This window comes from Cynara cardunculus, assembly GCF_001531365.2.
Source record: "Cynara cardunculus var. scolymus isolate 2C chromosome LG 2, CcrdV1, whole genome shotgun sequence".
Taxonomy (NCBI): Eukaryota; Viridiplantae; Streptophyta; class Magnoliopsida; order Asterales; family Asteraceae; genus Cynara; species Cynara cardunculus.
In genome coordinates, this window is record NC_037529.1 from 53587073 (window position 1) to 53590777 (window position 3705).

The window sequence follows — 3705 nt, forward strand, 5'->3', positions numbered from 1 at the left end:
ACAAGGCTTATCCGGTTTAAACCCTTATCCGGTCAAGCTTTGTCCGGATAAACACTTAGACAATATAATCAAAGTTCCATTTCAAAGGATAAGAATACGAAGCATACTAATAAAATCAGTAGTAAATTTTTATGCAAAAGATTTAGAAACCACTCACCTTAAAGGCTTTTTAAAACCAAATGCTTGCAATCCACTTATTTGAAACACAACTTCTTGCAATCCGGATGACTTCTTTAAAAGCACTCTCAAATTCTCAAAGGCAAGGAAAAGTAAATGAGGGGGGGGGCTTAACCCCCTTTTATACCCACCAAATGGGGAAGGCCTGCTAACCGCCTTCCCCTCCCCCTTTGCCACCTCCTACAATTAAACACACACATGCATACACCCACGTATGCACAACTCATACCCACATATTCTTATGCATGCATGCCTACCACATATATATATATATATATTATTATATATATATACACTTCATCAAATATATATATATATATATTTCTACATGCACACATAATATCATATATAAAATCACGTTCTGCACATACTAGCACGTATCAAAATATCATGTTATCACGTATTTATTAAATCAGATAATCATGTATTAAATACCTTGGGTAATAACCGGGATCTGGTTATTACACCAATGCACATTGAAAGATTAATAAAAAATGCCATTAACCATCGTAGGTCATAGGAGAACCATCAAATTGCTGAACAAAGCAAGAACAATCAAATCATCAAAGCTTTTAGTGTAAGAAGCAATTATAAAACCAACAAACTTCAAGCTATTCAATCTAATTCCAAAATCTCTCCACTCAATCAAACAATAAATACCGGTTCTAACTAACATACCAACAAGTTTAAATTGGATTATATTAACACAATCCTAACCTTTTTACGGCCAACAATGAGCGGATCGTTTAAATCCTCAAAACCCAACCCGTCTCTAGATCATTGAACACTTGCAAATGCAGCAATTCAGGATTAAAACTACGATGCAAAACTTAAAACATGGAAAATTAATGAATGCTGCTTACCTCCTCTGCTTGTATGTTTTGGTGAGGAAGATAGACGCTATTGGATTGAAAAATATGCCAAATATATATGCATCTCAATTGATATCATCTCAAAATATGTTAGAACGATGAAATCGAATTGGGTTGGAATCGATTTCATCAAAATCTCTTTTCATCAAAATCTATTTCAGAATCTGTTGGAACCGATGAAATTGAATTGGGTTGGAATCGATTTCATCAAAATCTCTTTTCATGGGTTGGAAAATCGAATTGGTTTTAGGGATATTAGGGATAGGGATGGCGATATTTAGGGATAGGGATGGCGATAAAAGCGAATTGGGTTTAGGGGTTTTGCATTGCGCGRYTTTAGGATAGAGTTTTGGATTTCATGGGTTGGAAAATCGAATTGGTTTTAGGGATAGGAGATATTAGGGATAGCGATAAAATCAAATTGGGTTTAGGGATAGGATAGAGTTTTGTATTGCGCGGCTTTAGGATAGAGTTCTGCATTGCGCGGCTTTAGGATAGCTTTAATAAGTTGTACCATTAGCAATATAGGTTGTCTTTAAGTAATTTGGCATTAATTGGTAGTACTATATGCTTAAAAGGTTGTCTTTAATAGTTTTAACCAAAGGCTTTGTAAGATAATGTAGATTGGATTACAATAACAAAAACAGTCCAATAGGGATCACAAAGGCAATTTTTTGCTTATCTTGTGAAACTTAATCTAGCAAACAGCTATTTCATTTTCTATTAGCCTTATTATGTATTCAATACTCGTATGATAATATTCATGTTTAGGAGGGACTGCAAAAATGTTAAACAGGCCCTGGTCTATTCCTTCTTGGTTTTGCCTTCCTCAGCTTCTCACGTGCATATATTATGCATTGTTATTTTCACATCTGTTTTTCAGTTGCAGCCTTTGAATCCAGATTTGATCTATCAGTGCTTATATTTTCTGGACCTGTGCTTATTTTTTTCAACAGCAAAAAGCCCAAGGGCATCCATTTTTGTGAAGCCCAACATACATATAGAGGTTTAATTTTGATATGGGCCTTACAAAAATTTCTATAACCAGTTTACCACTCCAATCGGCCTGGCTCTTTCCTTCGTCCTCCACTCGATTGCACGAACAGAGTGACGATTGAAATCTTAAATCACCACACACCACTATCGAATCGATTGACGATTCTAGAGGAAGTACCGAGTACGAGCTGTTGTCTGTTGATTGAAATCACCAGCTCACTTCAACACTGTTGGCACTCGGCAGTCGGCTCTCCAGTCTCGCCTCTCTCGACCGCTCAATATCTTATTGATCACTTGTGACTTGTGAGGTTAGGGTTATTTACTTTACTTATTTTATGTTTCTAACTCTTGTTTGATTAATTTATAATCTAGATGAAGCCGCCCTCCATTACTCCATACTTAGGTTTTTGTTTAAGCTTTAAAAGTTTAAAGATGTAATACTGTATGTATCATGTATGCCTAATTGCCTATTGCCTACTTAGGTTTTCTGTAAACAACATTACAATGGGACTTGGGACTGTTTCTGGGGCTGTTTCGTTTTGCAATTTCTAAATAAAATCCATGAAATGAGTCTGGTTACTCACTTCTGTTTGCAGACATTGCTGTGTGTCAAACAGTCGAAGCTTCTGCTGCCATTTGTTAATTGTTGGGTCATGGGTGAATGGGTGGTTGGCCTAAAGATGTCTATAAGAGTATAAGACTAATAGAACATGAACCTCTTCTTCCTTCCATAAAAAAACAACCATTCTTGTTAGGTTGGTGGCCCAAATTCCTGATTTCCTGTTCACTATTTGTATCCTCTAAAGACTTCAAAATGTGAATAGAATTTCCATTCTTTTCCATTTGCTCAAGCCTTAAAATTTTTACTTTTTAGGGCTGTTTAGAAGCTTTTTAGGAGCTGTTTTGAAGCGGGTTAGTATGGGTTAGTATAGGACAAAGACTTAAGATTGATGCTTATGTTTTCTTCTCCTTTATCAATTTGTCCAGGTTGCATAATCGTTCCACTTTCTTGGCAATTTCACAACACGAACCATGAATGGTGATGCATTTTATATTTTGTTACACGGGGTTTTGGTTTATGCCCCCCTGTTGCATTATATTTGTTATATTTAAAATAAATCGGCGTAGGGATGAGCCGCCTAGATTGACTAGGGTCCAAACCCCTTCAAATAGTTTATTTTGGTTTTTATTTACACATATAAGGGGCATTTTTTTGACTTTCCGCCATGGGCATCCAAAATCTCAGGACCGGCCCTGCTTCAATTTAGAATAGAATCGGTCCTGATCAGAATACTATTTTTTCTTATTCTGTTTTAGCCCAGATCTGGATGGTGCTTGGTTCCAAATCAGAGTTCTGGATGGCTGGTATTTAAATCTGGATGGTAATTAATGGTTTTAGGAGCTTCAAGTATGAAATTTCTTTGGCTTTGTGGGATCTGGAATATATGAAAGTTGCTATAGACTATGCTGTTAATATCGCGATATATCGTCGATATATCGGCGATATATCGGATATCGCTCCTAGGAAAAAAATCGGACCATAAATATCGGTCAAAATATCGGGGCCGATATTATCGGCGATATTTAGCGATTTTTTAGCGATTTTTAGCGATATTTGAGGTAAAAATCGGACCGATATACCGATATATTCACTGGCTCT

The 3705-nt window shown here is 36.3% G+C and overlaps 1 protein-coding gene across 1 annotated transcript in view; it reads left to right on the forward strand.

Annotated features, from left to right (window-relative positions):
• Nucleotides 1-2129: 2129 nt before the first annotated feature.
• Nucleotides 2130-3705, forward strand: part of LOC112508136 (anaphase-promoting complex subunit 13) — an 11412-nt gene continuing 9836 nt past the window's right edge. The window contains exon 1 of the mRNA XM_025112918.1: nt 2130-2353. The gene's annotated coding sequence lies outside the window, so the exon portion shown is untranslated. The remainder of the gene's footprint in view (nt 2354-3705) is intronic.